At 34.3% G+C, this 22,096-nt stretch overlaps 12 non-coding genes across 12 annotated transcripts; 7 read left to right on the plus strand and 5 right to left on the minus strand.

Annotated features, from left to right (window-relative positions):
• Positions 1 to 2,545: 2,545 nt before the first annotated feature.
• TRNAS-AGA (transfer RNA serine (anticodon AGA)) lies at positions 2,546 to 2,627 on the plus strand. Its single transcript has one exon. It is a non-coding gene; the product is annotated as a tRNA-Ser (tRNA).
• Positions 2,628 to 5,094: 2,467 nt separating this feature from the next.
• Positions 5,095 to 5,187, minus strand: TRNAI-UAU (transfer RNA isoleucine (anticodon UAU)). The gene is given in 2 exon segments: positions 5,095 to 5,130; positions 5,150 to 5,187. It is a non-coding gene; the product is annotated as a tRNA-Ile (tRNA).
• Positions 5,188 to 5,568: 381 nt separating this feature from the next.
• Positions 5,569 to 5,650, plus strand: TRNAS-AGA (transfer RNA serine (anticodon AGA)). The gene has a single exon. It is a non-coding gene; the product is annotated as a tRNA-Ser (tRNA).
• A 2,984-nt stretch (positions 5,651 to 8,634) lies between these two features.
• On the plus strand, positions 8,635 to 8,716 carry TRNAS-AGA (transfer RNA serine (anticodon AGA)). Its single transcript has one exon. It is a non-coding gene; the product is annotated as a tRNA-Ser (tRNA).
• Positions 8,717 to 11,183: 2,467 nt separating this feature from the next.
• Positions 11,184 to 11,276, minus strand: TRNAI-UAU (transfer RNA isoleucine (anticodon UAU)). The gene is given in 2 exon segments: positions 11,184 to 11,219; positions 11,239 to 11,276. It is a non-coding gene; the product is annotated as a tRNA-Ile (tRNA).
• Positions 11,277 to 11,657: 381 nt separating this feature from the next.
• Positions 11,658 to 11,739, plus strand: TRNAS-AGA (transfer RNA serine (anticodon AGA)). The gene has a single exon. It is a non-coding gene; the product is annotated as a tRNA-Ser (tRNA).
• Positions 11,740 to 14,207: 2,468 nt separating this feature from the next.
• On the minus strand, positions 14,208 to 14,300 carry TRNAI-UAU (transfer RNA isoleucine (anticodon UAU)). The gene is given in 2 exon segments: positions 14,208 to 14,243; positions 14,263 to 14,300. It is a non-coding gene; the product is annotated as a tRNA-Ile (tRNA).
• Positions 14,301 to 14,681: 381 nt separating this feature from the next.
• Positions 14,682 to 14,763, plus strand: TRNAS-AGA (transfer RNA serine (anticodon AGA)). Its single transcript has one exon. It is a non-coding gene; the product is annotated as a tRNA-Ser (tRNA).
• Positions 14,764 to 17,230: 2,467 nt separating this feature from the next.
• TRNAI-UAU (transfer RNA isoleucine (anticodon UAU)) lies at positions 17,231 to 17,323 on the minus strand. The gene is given in 2 exon segments: positions 17,231 to 17,266; positions 17,286 to 17,323. It is a non-coding gene; the product is annotated as a tRNA-Ile (tRNA).
• A 381-nt stretch (positions 17,324 to 17,704) lies between these two features.
• TRNAS-AGA (transfer RNA serine (anticodon AGA)) lies at positions 17,705 to 17,786 on the plus strand. The gene has a single exon. It is a non-coding gene; the product is annotated as a tRNA-Ser (tRNA).
• Positions 17,787 to 20,528: 2,742 nt separating this feature from the next.
• On the minus strand, positions 20,529 to 20,621 carry TRNAI-UAU (transfer RNA isoleucine (anticodon UAU)). The gene is given in 2 exon segments: positions 20,529 to 20,564; positions 20,584 to 20,621. It is a non-coding gene; the product is annotated as a tRNA-Ile (tRNA).
• A 381-nt stretch (positions 20,622 to 21,002) lies between these two features.
• On the plus strand, positions 21,003 to 21,084 carry TRNAS-AGA (transfer RNA serine (anticodon AGA)). Its single transcript has one exon. It is a non-coding gene; the product is annotated as a tRNA-Ser (tRNA).
• The last annotated feature ends 1,012 nt before the right edge of the window (positions 21,085 to 22,096 follow it).

Here is a 22,096-nt window from a genome sequence, read left to right on the forward strand (position 1 = left end):
ATGTATTGGGATGTGTACATTCTTTACAGTCTGCCAAAACTATATTGTTTAAATATAATGGGAATAATCAATGTTATAGTTCAACTGCTTATCACACTTCAGTATAAATAGCTTTTTGTTATGAAAAAACATTTGTAATGTTTTATTGTTATCATTCACAAAAGCTAAGCAGGGCTTTCTAAACCTGTTGAAGAAAAAAACAACTTAGCTTGAATTTTACTGAAAATGGTCATTAATGTATGTAATAATTGTACTATGACTTCCTGAAGTTTACAGAAAATTAAGACATTAATCAAATGTAAACTTTATGGAATCTTTTGTGAAACAGAATTATTCTCATTAAGAACAAATGTACTTCGTACTTTGATATTAAATTCAGAGACAGAACATTTTATATTAAAATCAGATTTAATGTTTTTGGGGCGTTCAATATGATCTTATAGGGGTTCTGTATGTTTTTGTCTTGCAGATAAAGAATATTGAATACCTAATTCTTGGACATGTTTATTTTGTTGATACTTTTGCCATAGTCTGCATATTCATAGTTCCCTCTAGATACCAAAGAGATCAATGTTGATATCCCTCCACCCTTTGTATGTCAAAATTGATCAAAAAACATGATTTTTTGAGTGAGTTGCAAAGTTCAAATGTGTTGGAATATTTTATTCTATGCTTAAGGCATTTAAAATATCTTTAATATTAACATCAAGCCTTGTTCCTTCATATTTACTTTCACTGTGTGTTACTCAAATATTCAATGTTGTTTTAGCATGTTATCCTTTAGCTTGCTATGTAATTGGCAAAAAAAAGAAGATTCTTTATTCCTCTTCTATGTTGTCATTTATGATTGCCCACTCTGATAAAGCATAAAGCATAAAGCACGTAAAACTGAAAGAAAAGATGGTCGTACATGCAAAACTTCTTTCAGCACTCTTGGTTTCTCCCACATACAAGATCCACTCGCCTATAGCAATAAGATAATTTATTAAATTGAAGACTCTGGTGAAATAGCATGGGGTTGTGCTACAGTGAGGATTAACTCTTAAGTGGAATTTATACTTGTTTGGATTTAAAAACGTAGAAAAACATAAACCGCGGGTGACGCCGGCATGAATGCAACATGAAAGCGGTATGAATGCGGCATGAACGTGGTGAAGTGCGGTGAAGTGCGTGGCATTCAGAAAAAATTCCCGAAAAAAGTTGGAGATGTTGGAGAATAAAAGGGGCTGCGGCTGTATAGCAAAAAGATAATTTATGAAATTGAAGACTGGTGAAATAGCATGGGGTTGTGCTACAGTGAGGATTAACTCTTAAGAGGGATTTATACTTGTTTGGATTTAAAAACAAAACGTAGAAAAACATCAACTGCGGGTGACGCAGGCATGAATGCAACATGAAAGCGGTATGAATGCGGCATGAACGTGGTGAAGTGCGGTGAAGTGCGTGGCATTCGGAAAAAATTCCCGAAAAAAGTTGGAGATGTTGGAGAATAAAAGGGGCTGCGGCTGTATAGCAAAAAGATAATTTATTAAATTGAAGACTGGTGAAATAGCATGGGGTTGTGCTACAGTGAGGATTAACTCTTAAGAGGGATTTATACTTGTTTGGATTTAAAAACAAAACGTAGAAAGCTTTTGTTCCTCCACCGCCATTCAGATGCAAATTGTGTTTGAAAAAATATTTCTGGCTTGATTGAAGAGTAGAATGTGGCTTTGCTAGGGTGAATTTTAACTCTTACTGGGGTTTTGTATTGAGTTCAGATTTGTTTATTAATCATTCTCAGGAGGTAGGTGGAGGAAATGTAATAACTATAGATTATGAGAGAGGTAAGAAGTGGATTACATATGGTGAGCAAGATATAAATGTGAGAGGTGAATAGTTGGGGTAAGAAGGGGGGATAGGCTGACCCTTACTTAGTACAGATAGACAGGGTGCTCATTAAAGATAGCCTTTTTAGGATATATAAATCTGGAAAAATATGTATCCTCTAGACCCAAATAATGAGTAGCATTGGCTCCACTGGGGTATTTTTGGTTTGAAAAAAGGAAGAATATGCTTGGAAAGCTCTCATTTTTAAAATGTTTTTAAATCATACATCATCAATTACAAATATCTTCTTGCCCACATTGAGACACCTATTGTATTTGACTGCTTTACATTCGCTCCAATGTAAGCCAAATAGGAAAATGAGGAAATGTTGTTTTTTATGTAAAAGATTACATTTAATCTCTGACATCCAAGTTAGATCATTTTCCCTTTACTCCTTTTAACCCCTTTTCTTTTTTTTCTGCCTCAGATCTGTTTCATACTGTACATTGAATGTGGTTAACAAAAAGTATTTCTCGTCATTGTTCAAAAACCCAATAGCAGCAACATTTTACAAAGATAATGTTGTTTAAACAATGTGTACAAACAAGTCATGTATTTCTCTTTATGAAAATATTCTCAAGGTTATTTGGTTCATATTGGTCATCATTCAAAAGTGAGTGTTACCCATATCCACTCAAAAGCCATCTGTGTGACTGAATTCAGTGCTACCAGCTATGTAGTCATGGCTGAGTGGTTAAGGCGATGGACTAGAAATCCATTGTGGTTTCCCCGCGCAGGTTCAAATCCTGCTGACTACGTTGACTTTTTCAGTGGTTAAGTGTTATTAAAAACTTCACTGCACTTTTCATTTTGTTTGTATCTGCTTGGCAAAGCAATCTTTACTTACTGGAATATGTGGCACATTAAAGAAGAAAACACTCTGAATTCTTCAAACATTTCCCAAGTTATACATTTTAGGGTGCTGATGGCTGTAAAACATTTAATAAAGGACTCCATTTCAATAAATGCATTGTCTTCTATTGATAAGTATCTCTATGCTGCAACATAGTGCTAAGAGGTCATTTGTGTGCAATACTTTGCACAACATAAAATAGAGGAGAAACGATTTACCCCTACAGAAAAACTTAAGGTGACAGAGGATAATGAGCACTTTAGTGTGAGAGTGAGGGAATTCTTCCACTTTATATTTACAGATAATATTTGACTTCTTCATAATGACTGTGCTAAGTACTGCATGTATTGGGATGTGTACATTCTTTACAGTCTGCCAAAACTATATTGTTTAAATATAATGGGAATAATCAATGTTATAGTTCAACTGCTTATCACACTTCAGTATAAATAGCTTTTTGTTATGAAAAAACATTTGTAATGTTTTATTGTTATCATTCACAAAAGCTAAGCAGGGCTTTCTAAACCTGTTGAAGAAAAAAACAACTTAGCTTGAATTTTACTGAAAATGGTCATTAATGTATGTAATAATTGTACTATGACTTCCTGAAGTTTACAGAAAATTAAGACATTAATCAAATGTAAACTTTATGGAATCTTTTGTGAAACAAAATTATTCTCATTAAGAACAAATGTACTTCGTACTTTGATATTAAATTCAGAGACAGAACATTTTATATTAAAATCAGATTTAATGTTTTTGGGGCGTTCAATATGATCTTATAGGGGTTCTGTATGTTTTTGTCTTGCAGATAAAGAATATTGAATACCTAATTCTTGGACATGTTTATTTTGTTGATACTTTTGCCATAGTCTGCATATTCATAGTTCCCTCTAGATACCAAAGAGATCAATGTTGATATCCCTCCACCCTTTGTATGTCAAAATTGATCAAAAAACATGATTTTTTGAGTGAGTTGCAAAGTTCAAATGTGTTGGAATATTTTATTCTATGCTTAAGGCATTTAAAATATCTTTAATATTAACATCAAGCCTTGTTCCTTCATATTTACTTTCACTGTGTGTTACTCAAATATTCAATGTTGTTTTAGCATGTTATCCTTTAGCTTGCTATGTAATTGGCAAAAAAAAGAAGATTCTTTATTCCTCTTCTATGTTGTCATTTATGATTGCCCACTCTGATAAAGCATAAAGCATAAAGCACGTAAAACTGAAAGAAAAGATGGTCGTACATGCAAAACTTCTTTCAGCACTCTTGGTTTCTCCCACATACAAGATCCACTCGCCTATAGCAATAAGATAATTTATTAAATTGAAGACTCTGGTGAAATAGCATGGGGTTGTGCTACAGTGAGGATTAACTCTTAAGTGGAATTTATACTTGTTTGGATTTAAAAACGTAGAAAAACATAAACCGCGGGTGACGCCGGCATGAATGCAACATGAAAGCGGTATGAATGCGGCATGAACGTGGTGAAGTGCGGTGAAGTGCGTGGCATTCGGAAAAAATTCCCGAAAAAAGTTGGAGATGTTGGAGAATAAAAGGGGCTGCGGCTGTATAGCAAAAAGATAATTTATTAAATTGAAGACTGGTGAAATAGCATGGGGTTGTGCTACAGTGAGGATTAACTCTTAAGAGGGATTTATACTTGTTTGGATTTAAAAACAAAACGTAGAAAGCTTTTGTTCCACCACCGCCATTCAGATGCAAATTGTGTTTGAAAAAATATTTCTGGCTTGATTGAAAAGTAGAATGTGGCTTTGCTAGGGTGAATTTTAACTCTTACTGGGGTTTTGTATTGAGTTCAGATTTGTTTATTAATCATTCTCAGGAGGTAGGTGGAGGAAATGTAATAACTACAGATTATGAGAGAGGTGAGAAGTGGATTACATATGGTGAGCAAGATATAAATGTGAGAGGTGAATAGTTGGGGTAAGAAGGGGGGATAGGCTGACCCTTACTTAGTACAGATAGACAGGGTGCTCATTAAAGATAGCCTTTTTAGGATATATAAATCTGGAAAAATATGTATCCTCTAGACCCAAATAATGAGTAGCATTGGCTCCACTGGGGTATTTTGGTTTGAAAAAAGGAAGAATATGCTTGGAAAGCTCTCATTTAAAAAAAAATTTAAATCATACATCATCAATTACAAATATCTTCTTGCCCACATTGAGACACCTATTGTATTTGACTGCATTACATTCGCTCCAATGTAAGCCAAATAGGAAAATGAGGAAATGTTGTTTTTTATGTAAAAGATTACATTTAGCAATTTACATCCATAGGCCTTTTATTTAACATTGTATACATTCAAACCATGTTATTGCTTGATGAAACAAAAAAGGATATGTTCCAGGTGAGGCTTGAACTCACAACCTCGGCATAGCTTAGCACGTACTGCCATATAAGTACCGCGCGCTAACCGATTGCGCCACTGGAGCACATGCCTGTAATTTTTCTATGTTCTTGTTGCCCCAATTGTCCTCCAAATCTGCTCTTTTAATCTCTGACATCCAAGTTAGATCATTTTCTCTTTACTCCTTTTAACCCCTTTTCTTTTTTTTCTGCCTCAGATCTGTTTCATACTGTACATTGAATGTGGTTAACAAAAAGTATTTCTCGTCATTGTTCAAAAACCCAATAGCAGCAACATTTTACAAAGATAATGTTGTTTAAACAATGTGTACAAACAAGTCATGTATTTCTCTTTATGAAAATATTCTCAAGGTTATTTGGTTCATATTGGTCATCATTCAAAAGTGAGTGTTACCCATATCCACTCAAAAGCCATCTGTGTGACTGAATTCAGTGCTACCAGCTATGTAGTCATGGCCGAGTGGTTAAGGCGATGGACTAGAAATCCATTGGGGTTTCCCCGCGCAGGTTCAAATCCTGCTGACTACGTTGACTTTTTCAGTGGTTAAGTGTTATTAAAAACTTCACTGCACTTTTCATTTTGTTTGTATCTGCTTGGCAAAGCAATCTTTACTTACTGGAATATGTGGCACATTAAAGAAGAAAACACTCTGAATTCTTCAAACATTTCCCAAGTTATACATTTTAGGGTGCTGATGGCTGTAAAACATTTAATAAAGGACTCCATTTCAATAAATGCATTGTCTTCTATTGATAAGTATCTCTATGCTGCAACATAGTGCTAAGAGGTCATTTGTGTGCAATACTTTGCACAACATAAAATAGAGGAGAAACGATTTACCCCTACAGAAAAAACTTAAGGTGACAGAGGATAATGAGCACTTTAGTGTGAGAGTGAGGGAATTCTTCCACTTTATATTTACAGATAATATTTGACTTCTTCATAATGACTGTGCTAAGTACTGCATGTATTGGGATGTGTACATTCTTTACAGTCTGCCAAAACTATATTGTTTAAATATAATGGGAATAATCAATGTTATAGTTCAACTGCTTATCACACTTCAGTATAAATAGCTTTTTGTTATGAAAAAACATTTGTAATGTTTTATTGTTATCATTCACAAAAGCTAAGCAGGGCTTTCTAAACCTGTTGAAGAAAAAAACAACTTAGCTTGAATTTTACTGAAAATGGTCATTAATGTATGTAATAATTGTACTATGACTTCCTGAAGTTTACAGAAAATTAAGACATTAATCAAATGTAAACTTTATGGAATCTTTTGTGAAACAGAATTATTCTCATTAAGAACAAATGTACTTCGTACTTTGATATTAAATTCAGAGACAGAACATTTTATATTAAAATCAGATTTAATGTTTTTGGGGCGTTCAATATGATCTTATAGGGGTTCTGTATGTTTTTGTCTTGCAGATAAAGAATATTGAATACCTAATTCTTGGACATGTTTATTTTGTTGATACTTTTGCCATAGTCTGCATATTCATAGTTCCCTCTAGATACCAAAGAGATCAATGTTGATATCCCTCCACCCTTTGTATGTCAAAATTGATCAAAAAACATGATTTTTTGAGTGAGTTGCAAAGTTCAAATGTGTTGGAATATTTTATTCTATGCTTAAGGCATTTAAAATATCTTTAATATTAACATCAAGCCTTGTTCCTTCATATTTACTTTCACTGTGTGTTACTCAAATATTCAATGTTGTTTTAGCATGTTATCCTTTAGCTTGCTATGTAATTGGCAAAAAAAAGAAGATTCTTTATTCCTCTTCTATGTTGTCATTTATGATTGCCCACTCTGATAAAGCATAAAGCATAAAGCACGTAAAACTGAAAGAAAAGATGGTCGTACATGCAAAACTTCTTTCAGCACTCTTGGTTTCTCCCACATACAAGATCCACTCGCCTATAGCAATAAGATAATTTATTAAATTGAAGACTCTGGTGAAATAGCATGGGGTTGTGCTACAGTGAGGATTAACTCTTAAGTGGAATTTATACTTGTTTGGATTTAAAAACGTAGAAAAACATAAACCGCGGGTGACGCCGGCATGAATGCAACATGAAAGCGGTATGAATGCGGCATGAACGTGGTGAAGTGCGGTGAAGTGCGTGGCATTCAGAAAAAATTCCCGAAAAAAGTTGGAGATGTTGGAGAATAAAAGGGGCTGCGGCTGTATAGCAAAAAGATAATTTATGAAATTGAAGACTGGTGAAATAGCATGGGGTTGTGCTACAGTGAGGATTAACTCTTAAGAGGGATTTATACTTGTTTGGATTTAAAAACAAAACGTAGAAAAACATCAACTGCGGGTGACGCAGGCATGAATGCAACATGAAAGCGGTATGAATGCGGCATGAACGTGGTGAAGTGCGGTGAAGTGCGTGGCATTCGGAAAAAATTCCCGAAAAAAGTTGGAGATGTTGGAGAATAAAAGGGGCTGCGGCTGTATAGCAAAAAGATAATTTATTAAATTGAAGACTGGTGAAATAGCATGGGGTTGTGCTACAGTGAGGATTAACTCTTAAGAGGGATTTATACTTGTTTGGATTTAAAAACAAAACGTAGAAAGCTTTTGTTCCTCCACCGCCATTCAGATGCAAATTGTGTTTGAAAAAATATTTCTGGCTTGATTGAAGAGTAGAATGTGGCTTTGCTAGGGTGAATTTTAACTCTTACTGGGGTTTTGTATTGAGTTCAGATTTGTTTATTAATCATTCTCAGGAGGTAGGTGGAGGAAATGTAATAACTATAGATTATGAGAGAGGTAAGAAGTGGATTACATATGGTGAGCAAGATATAAATGTGAGAGGTGAATAGTTGGGGTAAGAAGGGGGGATAGGCTGACCCTTACTTAGTACAGATAGACAGGGTGCTCATTAAAGATAGCCTTTTTAGGATATATAAATCTGGAAAAATATGTATCCTCTAGACCCAAATAATGAGTAGCATTGGCTCCACTGGGGTATTTTTGGTTTGAAAAAAGGAAGAATATGCTTGGAAAGCTCTCATTTTTAAAATGTTTTTAAATCATACATCATCAATTACAAATATCTTCTTGCCCACATTGAGACACCTATTGTATTTGACTGCTTTACATTCGCTCCAATGTAAGCCAAATAGGAAAATGAGGAAATGTTGTTTTTTTATGTAAAAGATTACATTTAATCTCTGACATCCAAGTTAGATCATTTTCCCTTTACTCCTTTTAACCCCTTTTCTTTTTTTTCTGCCTCAGATCTGTTTCATACTGTACATTGAATGTGGTTAACAAAAAGTATTTCTCGTCATTGTTCAAAAACCCAATAGCAGCAACATTTTACAAAGATAATGTTGTTTAAACAATGTGTACAAACAAGTCATGTATTTCTCTTTATGAAAATATTCTCAAGGTTATTTGGTTCATATTGGTCATCATTCAAAAGTGAGTGTTACCCATATCCACTCAAAAGCCATCTGTGTGACTGAATTCAGTGCTACCAGCTATGTAGTCATGGCCGAGTGGTTAAGGCGATGGACTAGAAATCCATTGGGGTTTCCCCGCGCAGGTTCAAATCCTGCTGACTACGTTGACTTTTTCAGTGGTTAAGTGTTATTAAAAACTTCACTGCACTTTTCATTTTGTTTGTATCTGCTTGGCAAAGCAATCTTTACTTACTGGAATATGTGGCACATTAAAGAAGAAAACACTCTGAATTCTTCAAACATTTCCCAAGTTATACATTTTAGGGTGCTGATGGCTGTAAAACATTTAATAAAGGACTCCATTTCAATAAATGCATTGTCTTCTATTGATAAGTATCTCTATGCTGCAACATAGTGCTAAGAGGTCATTTGTGTGCAATACTTTGCACAACATAAAATAGAGGAGAAACGATTTACCCCTACAGAAAAACTTAAGGTGACAGAGGATAATGAGCACTTTAGTGTGAGAGTGAGGGAATTCTTCCACTTTATATTTACAGATAATATTTGACTTCTTCATAATGACTGTGCTAAGTACTGCATGTATTGGGATGTGTACATTCTTTACAGTCTGCCAAAACTATATTGTTTAAATATAATGGGAATAATCAATGTTATAGTTCAACTGCTTATCACACTTCAGTATAAATAGCTTTTTGTTATGAAAAAACATTTGTAATGTTTTATTGTTATCATTCACAAAAGCTAAGCAGGGCTTTCTAAACCTGTTGAAGAAAAAAACAACTTAGCTTGAATTTTACTGAAAATGGTCATTAATGTATGTAATAATTGTACTATGACTTCCTGAAGTTTACAGAAAATTAAGACATTAATCAAATGTAAACTTTATGGAATCTTTTGTGAAACAAAATTATTCTCATTAAGAACAAATGTACTTCGTACTTTGATATTAAATTCAGAGACAGAACATTTTATATTAAAATCAGATTTAATGTTTTTGGGGCGTTCAATATGATCTTATAGGGGTTCTGTATGTTTTTGTCTTGCAGATAAAGAATATTGAATACCTAATTCTTGGACATGTTTATTTTGTTGATACTTTTGCCATAGTCTGCATATTCATAGTTCCCTCTAGATACCAAAGAGATCAATGTTGATATCCCTCCACCCTTTGTATGTCAAAATTGATCAAAAAACATGATTTTTTGAGTGAGTTGCAAAGTTCAAATGTGTTGGAATATTTTATTCTATGCTTAAGGCATTTAAAATATCTTTAATATTAACATCAAGCCTTGTTCCTTCATATTTACTTTCACTGTGTGTTACTCAAATATTCAATGTTGTTTTAGCATGTTATCCTTTAGCTTGCTATGTAATTGGCAAAAAAAAGAAGATTCTTTATTCCTCTTCTATGTTGTCATTTATGATTGCCCACTCTGATAAAGCATAAAGCATAAAGCACGTAAAACTGAAAGAAAAGATGGTCGTACATGCAAAACTTCTTTCAGCACTCTTGGTTTCTCCCACATACAAGATCCACTCGCCTATAGCAATAAGATAATTTATTAAATTGAAGACTCTGGTGAAATAGCATGGGGTTGTGCTACAGTGAGGATTAACTCTTAAGTGGAATTTATACTTGTTTGGATTTAAAAACGTAGAAAAACATAAACCGCGGGTGACGCCGGCATGAATGCAACATGAAAGCGGTATGAATGCGGCATGAACGTGGTGAAGTGCGGTGAAGTGCGTGGCATTCGGAAAAAAATCCCGAAAAAAGTTGGAGATGTTGGAGAATAAAAGGGGCTGCGGCTGTATAGCAAAAAGATAATTTATTAAATTGAAGACTGGTGAAATAGCATGGGGTTGTGCTACAGTGAGGATTAACTCTTAAGAGGGATTTATACTTGTTTGGATTTAAAAACAAAACGTAGAAAGCTTTTGTTCCACCACCGCCATTCAGATGCAAATTGTGTTTGAAAAAATATTTCTGGCTTGATTGAAAAGTAGAATGTGGCTTTGCTAGGGTGAATTTTAACTCTTACTGGGGTTTTGTATTGAGTTCAGATTTGTTTATTAATCATTCTCAGGAGGTAGGTGGAGGAAATGTAATAACTACAGATTATGAGAGAGGTGAGAAGTGGATTACATATGGTGAGCAAGATATAAATGTGAGAGGTGAATAGTTGGGGTAAGAAGGGGGGATAGGCTGACCCTTACTTAGTACAGATAGACAGGGTGCTCATTAAAGATAGCCTTTTTAGGATATATAAATCTGGAAAAATATGTATCCTCTAGACCCAAATAATGAGTAGCATTGGCTCCACTGGTGTATTTTGGTTTGAAAAAAGGAAGAATATGCTTGGAAAGCTCTCATTTAAAAAAAAATTTAAATCATACATCATCAATTACAAATATCTTCTTGCCCACATTGAGACACCTATTGTATTTGACTGCATTACATTCGCTCCAATGTAAGCCAAATAGGAAAATGAGGAAATGTTGTTTTTTATGTAAAAGATTACATTTAGCAATTTACATCCATAGGCCTTTTATTTAACATTGTATACATTCAAACAATGTTATTGCTTGATGAAACAAAAAAGGATATGTTCCAGGTGAGGCTTGAACTCACAACCTCGGCATAGCTTAGCACGTACTGCCATATAAGTACCGCGCGCTAACCGATTGCGCCACTGGAGCACATGCCTGTAATTTTTCTATGTTCTTGTTGCCCCAATTGTCCTCCAAATCTGCTCTTTTAATCTCTGACATCCAAGTTAGATCATTTTCTCTTTACTCCTTTTAACCCCTTTTCTTTTTTTTCTGCCTCAGATCTGTTTCATACTGTACATTGAATGTGGTTAACAAAAAGTATTTCTCGTCATTGTTCAAAAACCCAATAGCAGCAACATTTTACAAAGATAATGTTGTTTAAACAATGTGTACAAACAAGTCATGTATTTCTCTTTATGAAAATATTCTCAAGGTTATTTGGTTCATATTGGTCATCATTCAAAAGTGAGTGTTACCCATATCCACTCAAAAGCCATCTGTGTGACTGAATTCAGTGCTACCAGCTATGTAGTCATGGCCGAGTGGTTAAGGCGATGGACTAGAAATCCATTGTGGTTTCCCCGCGCAGGTTCAAATCCTGCTGACTACGTTGACTTTTTCAGTGGTTAAGTGTTATTAAAAACTTCACTGCACTTTTCATTTTGTTTGTATCTGCTTGGCAAAGCAATCTTTACTTACTGGAATATGTGGCACATTAAAGAAGAAAACACTCTGAATTCTTCAAACATTTCCCAAGTTATACATTTTAGGGTGCTGATGGCTGTAAAACATTTAATAAAGGACTCCATTTCAATAAATGCATTGTCTTCTATTGATAAGTATCTCTATGCTGCAACATAGTGCTAAGAGGTCATTTGTGTGCAATACTTTGCACAACATAAAATAGAGGAGAAACGATTTACCCCTACAGAAAAACTTAAGGTGACAGAGGATAATGAGCACTTTAGTGTGAGAGTGAGGGAATTCTTCCACTTTATATTTACAGATAATATTTGACTTCTTCATAATGACTGTGCTAAGTACTGCATGTATTGGGATGTGTACATTCTTTACAGTCTGCCAAAACTATATTGTTTAAATATAATGGGAATAATCAATGTTATAGTTCAACTGCTTATCACACTTCAGTATAAATAGCTTTTTGTTATGAAAAAACATTTGTAATGTTTTATTGTTATCATTCACAAAAGCTAAGCAGGGCTTTCTAAACCTGTTGAAGAAAAAAACAACTTAGCTTGAATTTTACTGAAAATGGTCATTAATGTATGTAATAATTGTACTATGACTTCCTGAAGTTTACAGAAAATTAAGACATTAATCAAATGTAAACTTTATGGAATCTTTTGTGAAACAAAATTATTCTCATTAAGAACAAATGTACTTCGTACTTTGATATTAAATTCAGAGACAGAACATTTTATATTAAAATCAGATTTAATGTTTTTGGGGCGTTCAATATGATCTTATAGGGGTTCTGTATGTTTTTGTCTTGCAGATAAAGAATATTGAATACCTAATTCTTGGACATGTTTATTTTGTTGATACTTTTGCCATAGTCTGCATATTCATAGTTCCCTCTAGATACCAAAGAGATCAATGTTGATATCCCTCCACCCTTTGTATGTCAAAATTGATCAAAATACATGATTTTTTTGAGTGAGTTGCAAAGTTCAAATGTGTTGGAATATTTTATTCTATGCTTAAGGCATTTAAAATATCTTTAATATTAACATCAAGCCTTGTTCCTTCATATTTACTTTCACTGTGTGTTACTCAAATATTCAATGTTGTTTTAGCATGTTATCCTTTAGCTTGCTATGTAATTGGCAAAAAAAAGAAGATTCTTTATTCCTCTTCTATGTTGTCATTTATGATTGCCCACTCTGATAAAGCATAAAGCATAAAGCACGTAAAACTGAAAGAAAAGATGGTCGTACATGCAAAACTTCTTTCAGCACTCTTGGTTTCTCCCACATACAAGATCCACTCGCCTATAGCAATAAGATAATTTATTAAATTGAAGACTCTGGTGAAATAGCATGGGGTTGTGCTACAGTGAGGATTAACTCTTAAGTGGAATTTATACTTGTTTGGATTTAAAAACGTAGAAAAACATAAACCGCGGGTGACGCCGGCATGAATGCAACATGAAAGCGGTATGAATGCGGCATGAACGTGGTGAAGTGCGGTGAAGTGCGTGGCATTCGGAAAAAATTCCCGAAAAAAGTTGGAGATGTTGGAGAATAAAAGGGGCTGTGGCTGTATAGCAAAAAGATAATTTATTAAATTGAAGACTGGTGAAATAGCATGGGGTTGTGCTACAGTGAGGATTAACTCTTAAGAGGGATTTATACTTGTTTGGATTTAAAAACAAAACGTAGAAAGCTTTTGTTCCACCACCGCCATTCAGATGCAAATTGTGTTTGAAAAAATATTTCTGGCTTGATTGAAAAGTAGAATGTGGCTTTGCTAGGGTGAATTTTAACTCTTACTGGGGTTTTGTATTGAGTTCAGATTTGTTTATTAATCATTCTCAGGAGGTAGGTGGAGGAAATGTAATAACTACAGATTATGAGAGAGGTGAGAAGTGGATTACATATGGTGAGCAAGATATAAATGTGAGAGGTGAATAGTTGGGGTAAGAAGGGGGGATAGGCTGACCCTTACTTAGTACAGATAGACAGGGTGCTCATTAAAGATAGCCTTTTTAGGATATATAAATCTGGAAAAATATGTATCCTCTAGACCCAAATAATGAGTAGCATTGGCTCCACTGGGGTATTTTGGTTTGAAAAAAGGAAGAATATGCTTGGAAAGCTCTCATTTAAAAAAAAATTTAAATCATACATCATCAATTACAAATATCTTCTTGCCCACATTGAGACACCTATTGTATTTGACTGCATTACATTCGCTCCAATGTAAGCCAAATAGGAAAATGAGGAAATGTTGTTTTTTATGTAAAAGATTACATTTAGCAATTTACATCCATAGGCCTTTTATTTAACATTGTATACATTCAAACAATGTTATTGCTTGATGAAACAAAAAAGGATATGTTCCAGGTGAGGCTTGAACTCACAACCTCGGCATAGCTTAGCACGTACTGCCATATAAGTACCGCGCGCTAACCGATTGCGCCACTGGAGCACATGCCTGTAATTTTTCTATGTTCTTGTTGCCCCAATTGTCCTCCAAATCTGCTCTTTTAATCTCTGACATCCAAGTTAGATCATTTTCTCTTTACTCCTTTTAACCCCTTTTCTTTTTTTTCTGCCTCAGATCTGTTTCATACTGTACATTGAATGTGGTTAACAAAAAGTATTTCTCGTCATTGTTCAAAAACCCAATAGCAGCAACATTTTACAAAGATAATGTTGTTTAAACAATGTGTACAAACAAGTCATGTATTTCTCTTTATGAAAATATTCTCAAGGTTATTTGGTTCATATTGGTCATCATTCAAAAGTGAGTGTTACCCATATCCACTCAAAAGCCATCTGTGTGACTGAATTCAGTGCTACCAGCTATGTAGTCATGGCCGAGTGGTTAAGGCGATGGACTAGAAATCCATTGGGGTTTCCCCGCGCAGGTTCAAATCCTGCTGACTACGTTGACTTTTTCAGTGGTTAAGTGTTATTAAAAACTTCACTGCACTTTTCATTTTGTTTGTATCTGCTTGGCAAAGCAATCTTTACTTACTGGAATATGTGGCACATTAAAGAAGAAAACACTCTGAATTCTTCAAACATTTCCCAAGTTATACATTTTAGGGTGCTGATGGCTGTAAAACATTTAATAAAGGACTCCATTTCAATAAATGCATTGTCTTCTATTGATAAGTATCTCTATGCTGCAACATAGTGCTAAGAGGTCATTTGTGTGCAATACTTTGCACAACATAAAATAGAGGAGAAACGATTTACCCCTACAGAAAAAACTTAAGGTGACAGAGGATAATGAGCACTTTAGTGTGAGAGTGAGGGAATTCTTCCACTTTATATTTACAGATAATATTTGACTTCTTCATAATGACTGTGCTAAGTACTGCATGTATTGGGATGTGTACATTCTTTACAGTCTGCCAAAACTATATTGTTTAAATATAATGGGAATAATCAATTTTATAGTTCAACTGCTTATCACACTTCAGTATAAATAGCTTTTTGTTATGAAAAAACATTTGTAATGTTTTATTGTTATCATTCACAAAAGCTAAGCAGGGCTTTCTAAACCTGTTGAAGAAAAAAACAACTTAGCTTGAATTTTACTGAAAATGGTCATTAATGTATGTAATAATTGTACTATGACTTCCTGAAGTTTACAGAAAATTAAGACATTAATCAAATGTAAACTTTATGGAATCTTTTGTGAAACAGAATTATTCTCATTAAGAACAAATGTACTTCGTACTTTGATATTAAATTCAGAGACAGAACATTTTATATTAAAATCAGATTTAATGTTTTTGGGGCGTTCAATATGATCTTATAGGGGTTCTGTATGTTTTTGTCTTGCAGATAAAGAATATTGAATACCTAATTCTTGGACATGTTTATTTTGTTGATACTTTTGCCATAGTCTGCATATTCATAGTTCCCTCTAGATACCAAAGAGATCAATGTTGATATCCCTCCACCCTTTGTATGTCAAAATTGATCAAAAAACATGATTTTTTGAGTGAGTTGCAAAGTTCAAATGTGTTGGAATATTTTATTCTATGCTTAAGGCATTTAAAATATCTTTAATATTAACATCAAGCCTTGTTCCTTCATATTTACTTTCACTGTGTGTTACTCAAATATTCAATGTTGTTTTAGCATGTTATCCTTTAGCTTGCTATGTAATTGGCAAAAAAAAGAAGATTCTTTATTCCTCTTCTATGTTGTCATTTATGATTGCCCACTCTGATAAAGCATAAAGCATAAAGCACGTAAAACTGAAAGAAAAGATGGTCGTACATGCAAAACTTCTTTCAGCACTCTTGGTTTCTCCCACATACAAGATCCACTCGCCTATAGCAATAAGATAATTTATTAAATTGAAGACTCTGGTGAAATAGCATGGGGTTGTGCTACAGTGAGGATTAACTCTTAAGTGGAATTTATACTTGTTTGGATTTAAAAACGTAGAAAAACATAAACCGCGGGTGACGCCGGCATGAATGCAACATGAAAGCGGTATGAATGCGGCATGAACGTGGTGAAGTGCGGTGAAGTGCGTGGCATTCGGAAAAAATTCCCGAAAAAGTTGGAGATGTTGGAGAATAAAAGGGGCTGCGGCTGTATAGCAAAAAGATAATTTATTAAATTGAAGACTGGTGAAATAGCATGGGGTTGTGCTACAGTGAGGATTAACTCTTAAGAGGGATTTATACTTGTTTGGATTTAAAAACAAAACGTAGAAAGCTTTTGTTCCACCACCGCCATTCAGATGCAAATTGTGTTTGAAAAAATATTTCTGGCTTGATTGAAAAGTAGAATGTGGCTTTGCTAGGGTGAATTTTAACTCTTACTGGGGTTTTGTATTGAGTTCAGATTTGTTTATTAATCATTCTCAGGAGGTAGGTGGAGGAAATGTAATAACTACAGATTATGAGAGAGGTGAGAAGTGGATTACATATGGTGAGCAAGATATAAATGTGAGAGGTGAATAGTTGGGGTAAGAAGGGGGGATAGGCTGACCCTTACTTAGTACAGATAGACAGGGTGCTCATTAAAGATAGCCTTTTTAGGATATATAAATCTGGAAAAATATGTATCCTCTAGACCCAAATAATGAGTAGCATTGGCTCCACTGGGGTATTTTGGTTTGAAAAAAGGAAGAATATGCTTGGAAAGCTCTCATTTAAAAAAATTTTTAAATCATACATCATCAATTACAAATATCTTCTTGCCCACATTGAGACACCTATTGTATTTGACTGCATTACATTCGCTCCAATGTAAGCCAAATAGGAAAATGAGGAAATGTTGTTTTTTATGTAAAAGATTACATTTAGCAATTTACATCCATAGGCCTTTTATTTAACATTGTATACATTCAAACAATGTTATTGCTTGATGAAACAAAAAAGGATATGTTCCAGGTGAGGCTTGAACTCACAACCTCGGCATAGCTTAGCACGTACTGCCATATAAGTACCGCGCGCTAACCGATTGCGCCACTGGAGCACATGCCTGTAATTTTTCTATGTTCTTGTTGCCCCAATTGTCCTCCAAATCTGCTCTTTTAATCTCTGACATCCAAGTTAGATCATTTTCTCTTTACTCCTTTTAACCCCTTTTCTTTTTTTTCTGCCTCAGATCTGTTTCATACTGTACATTGAATGTGGTTAACAAAAAGTATTTCTCGTCATTGTTCAAAAACCCAATAGCAGCAACATTTTACAAAGATAATGTTGTTTAAACAATGTGTACAAACAAGTCATGTATTTCTCTTTATGAAAATATTCTCAAGGTTATTTGGTTCATATTGGTCATCATTCAAAAGTGAGTGTTACCCATATCCACTCAAAAGCCATCTGTGTGACTGAATTCAGTGCTACCAGCTATGTAGTCATGGCCGAGTGGTTAAGGCGATGGACTAGAAATCCATTGGGGTTTCCCCGCGCAGGTTCAAATCCTGCTGACTACGTTGACTTTTTCAGTGGTTAAGTGTTATTAAAAACTTCACTGCACTTTTCATTTTGTTTGTATCTGCTTGGCAAAGCAATCTTTACTTACTGGAATATGTGGCACATTAAAGAAGAAAACACTCTGAATTCTTCAAACATTTCCCAAGTTATACATTTTAGGGTGCTGATGGCTGTAAAACATTTAATAAAGGACTCCATTTCAATAAATGCATTGTCTTCTATTGATAAGTATCTCTATGCTGCAACATAGTGCTAAGAGGTCATTTGTGTGCAATACTTTGCACAACATAAAATAGAGGAGAAACGATTTACCCCTACAGAAAAAACTTAAGGTGACAGAGGATAATGAGCACTTTAGTGTGAGAGTGAGGGAATTCTTCCACTTTATATTTACAGATAATATTTGACTTCTTCATAATGACTGTGCTAAGTACTGCATGTATTGGGATGTGTACATTCTTTACAGTCTGCCAAAACTATATTGTTTAAATATAATGGGAATAATCAATTTTATAGTTCAACTGCTTATCACACTTCAGTATAAATAGCTTTTTGTTATGAAAAAACATTTGTAATGTTTTATTGTTATCATTCACAAAAGCTAAGCAGGGCTTTCTAAACCTGTTGAAGAAAAAAACAACTTAGCTTGAATTTTACTGAAAATGGTCATTAATGTATGTAATAATTGTACTATGACTTCCTGAAGTTTACAGAAAATTAAGACATTAATCAAATGTAAACTTTATGGAATCTTTTGTGAAACAGAATTATTCTCATTAAGAACAAATGTACTTCGTACTTTGATATTAAATTCAGAGACAGAACATTTTATATTAAAATCAGATTTAATGTTTTTGGGGCGTTCAATATGATCTTATAGGGGTTCTGTATGTTTTTGTCTTGCAGATAAAGAATATTGAATACCTAATTCTTGGACATGTTTATTTTGTTGATACTTTTGCCATAGTCTGCATATTCATAGTTCCCTCTAGATACCAAAGAGATCAATGTTGATATCCCTCCACCCTTTGTATGTCAAAATTGATCAAAAAACATGATTTTTTGAGTGAGTTGCAAAGTTCAAATGTGTTGGAATATTTTATTCTATGCTTAAGGCATTTAAAATATCTTTAATATTAACATCAAGCCTTGTTCCTTCATATTTACTTTCACTGTGTGTTACTCAAATATTCAATGTTGTTTTAGCATGTTATCCTTTAGCTTGCTATGTAATTGGCAAAAAAAAGAAGATTCTTTATTCCTCTTCTATGTTGTCATTTATGATTGCCCACTCTGATAAAGCATAAAGCATAAAGCACGTAAAACTGAAAGAAAAGATGGTCGTACATGCAAAACTTCTTTCAGCACTCTTGGTTTCTCCAACATACACGATCCACTCGCCTATAGCAATAAGATAATTTATTAAATTGAAGACTCTGGTGAAATACCATGGGGTTGTGCTACAGTGAGGATTAACTCTTAAGTGGAATTTATACTTGTTTGGATTTAAAAACGTAGAAAAACATAAACCGCGGGTGACGCCGGCATGAATGCAACATGAAAGCGGTATGAATGCGGCATGAACGTGGTGAAGTGCGGTGAAGTGCGTGGCATTCGCAAAAAATTCCCGAAAAAAGTTGGAGATGTTGGAGAATAAAAGGGGCTGCGGCTGTATAGCAAAAAGATAATTTATTAAATTGAAGACTGGTGAAATAGCATGGGGTTGTGCTACAGTGAGGATTAACTCTTAAGAGGGATTTATACTTGTTTGGATTTAAAAACAAAACGTAGAAAAACATCAACTGCGGGTGACGCAGGCATGAATGCAACATGAAAGCGGTATGAATGCGGCATGAACGTGGTGAAGTGCGGTGAAGTGCGTGGCATTCGGAAAAAATTCCCGAAAAAAGTTGGAGATGTTGGGGAATAAAAGGGGCTGCGGCTGTATAGCAAAAAGATAATTTATTAAATTGAAGACTGGTGAAATAGCATGGGGTTGTGCTACAGTGAGGATTAACTCTTAAGAGGGATTTATACTTGTTTGGATTTAAAAACAAAACGTAGAAAGCTTTTGTTCCACCACCGCCATTCAGATGCAAATTGTGTTTGAAAAAATATTTCTGGCTTGATTGAAAAGTAGAATGTGGCTTTGCTAGGGTGAATTTTAACTCTTACTGGGGTTTTGTATTGAGTTCAGATTTGTTTATTAATCATTCTCAGGAGGTAGGTGGAGGAAATGTAATAACTACAGATTATGAGAGAGGTGAGAAGTGGATTACATATGGTGAGCAAGATATAAATGTGAGAGGTGAATAGTTGGGGTAAGAAGGGGGGATAGGCTGACCCTTACTTAGTACAGATAGACAGGGTGCTCATTAAAGATAGCCTTTTTAGGATATATAAATCTGGAAAAATATGTATCCTCTAGACCCAAATAATGAGTAGCATTGGCTCCACTGGGGTATTTTGGTTTGAAAAAAGGAAGAATATGCTTGGAAAGCTCTCATTTTTAAAATGTTTTTAAATCATACATCATCAATTACAAATATCTTCTTGCCCACATTGAGACACCTATTGTATTTGACTGCTTTACATTCGCTCCAATGTAAGCCAAATAGGAAAATGAGGAAATGTTGTTTTTTATGTAAAAGATTACATTTAGCAATTTACATCCATAGGCCTTTTATTTAACATTGTATACATTCAAACAATGCTATTGCTTGATGAAACAAAAAAGGATATGTTCCAGGTGAGGCTTGAACTCACAACCTCGGCATAGCTTAGCACGTACTGCCATATAAGTACCGCGCGCTAACCGATTGCGCCACTGGAGCACATGCCTGTAATTTTTCTATGTTCTTGTTGCCCCAATTGTCCTCCAAATCTGCTCTTTTAATCTCTGACATCCAAGTTAGATCATTTTCTCTTTACTCCTTTTAACCCCTTTTCTTTTTTTTCTGCCTCAGATCTGTTTCATACAGTACATTGAATGTGGTTAACAAAAAGTATTTCTCGTCATTGTTCAAAAACCCAATAGCAGCAACATTTTACAAAGATAATGTTGTTTAAACAATGTGTACAAACAAGTCATGTATTTCTCTTTATGAAAATATTCTCAAGGTTATTTGGTTCATATTGGTCATCATTCAAAAGTGAGTGTTACCCATATCCACTCAAAAGCCATCTGTGTGACTGAATTCAGTGCTACCAGCTATGTAGTCATGGCCGAGTGGTTAAGGCGATGGACTAGAAATCCATTGGGGTTTCCCCGCGCAGGTTCAAATCCTGCTGACTACGTTGACTTTTTCAGTGGTTAAGTGTTATTAAAAACTTCACTGCACTTTTCATTTTGTTTGTATCTGCTTGGCAAAGCAATCTTTACTTACTGGAATATGTGGCACATTAAAGAAGAAAACACTCTGAATTCTTCAAACATTTCCCAAGTTATACATTTTAGGGTGCTGATGGCTGTAAAACATTTAATAAAGGACTCCATTTCAATAAATGCATTGTCTTCTATTGATAAGTATCTCTATGCTGCAACATAGTGCTAAGAGGTCATTTGTGTGCAATACTTTGCACAACATAAAATAGAGGAGAAACGATTTACCCCTACAGAAAAAACTTAAGGTGACAGAGGATAATGAGCACTTTAGTGTGAGAGTGAGGGAATTCTTCCACTTTATATTTACAGATAATATTTGACTTCTTCATAATGACTGTGCTAAGTACTGCATGTATTGGGATGTGTACATTCTTTACAGTCTGCCAAAACTATATTGTTTAAATATAATGGGAATAATCAATGTTATAGTTCAACTGCTTATCACACTTCAGCACAAATAGCTTTTTGTTATGAAAAAACATTTGTAATGTTTTATTGTTTTCATTCACAAAAGCTAAGCAGGGATTTCTAAACCTGTTGAAGAAAAAAACAACTTAGCTTGAATTTTACTGAAAATGGTCATTAATGTATGTAATAATTGTACTATGACTTCCTGAAGTTTACAGAAAATTAAGACATTAATCAAATGTAAACTTTATGGAATATTTTGTGAAACAGAATTATTCTCATTAAGAACAAATGTACTTCGTACTTTCATATTAAATTCAGAGACAGAACATTTTATATTAAAATCAGATTTAATGTTTTTGGGGCGTTCAATATGATCTTATAGGGGTTCTGTATGTTTTTGTCTTGCAGATAAAGAATATTGAATACCTAATTCTTGGACATGTTTATTTTGTTGATACTTTTGCCATAGTCTGCATATTCATAGTTCCCTCTAGATACCAAAAAGAGATCAAT

Source organism: Ascaphus truei, chromosome 15, assembly GCF_040206685.1.
Source record: "Ascaphus truei isolate aAscTru1 chromosome 15, aAscTru1.hap1, whole genome shotgun sequence".
Taxonomy (NCBI): Eukaryota; Metazoa; Chordata; class Amphibia; order Anura; family Ascaphidae; genus Ascaphus; species Ascaphus truei.